Raw genomic sequence first — 645 nt, 5'->3', positions numbered from 1 at the left:
ATATATATATATATATATATATATATATATATGTTACAGTAAAACCTCCTATAACGCGATTGATTCGTACCGCGTTATATGGAAACCAAGTGGAGTGAAACTAGGAAGAGCAAGATAGAATGTCGAACGCGATAGCTATAGAAAGATAGCAAAAATTGTTGGATGTTTGTCAACGTGCCCCATTGTAAACTAAATAAATATCATAAATCCTTTCAGTGAAAATCTATCCTCAAGTATTTTCATCGTTGGTCAACACGGTCAGGAATTTTCCGTTGCAAAAAATTCCTAAACTTGTACTGACAAAGGACGGAAGAATATTACAAAAAAAATAAAAAATATAATATACACTATTGTATAATGTAAGAATCTGAGCACTGTGAACTGAAATTGAAAAATGGTGATCACCAAAAAGAAGAGAATTTTCTTAAAAAATTTAAGTTGATGGAATGTTGTTGAACGGAATCCACGTTATAAGAGTACCGCGTTATAGGAGGACTGTCGCAATTTTGGCTCCGCGTTATATGAAAAACGCGCTAAAAGAATAGCGCGTTATAGGAGGTTTTACTGTATATATATTGAAGTCAGTGATTCATATCGATTAATAATAACACCAGTCAAAAAATTAAATTATAGTAATTTGGGACT

The sequence above is a fragment of the Polistes canadensis genome, unplaced genomic scaffold, assembly GCF_001313835.1.
Source record: "Polistes canadensis isolate GaletaPanama2010 unplaced genomic scaffold, ASM131383v1 scaffold_30, whole genome shotgun sequence".
Lineage (NCBI taxonomy): Eukaryota > Metazoa > Arthropoda > Insecta > Hymenoptera > Vespidae > Polistes > Polistes canadensis.
The sequence above is the reverse complement of the archived record's forward strand: the minus strand, read 5'-3'. Positions refer to the sequence as shown.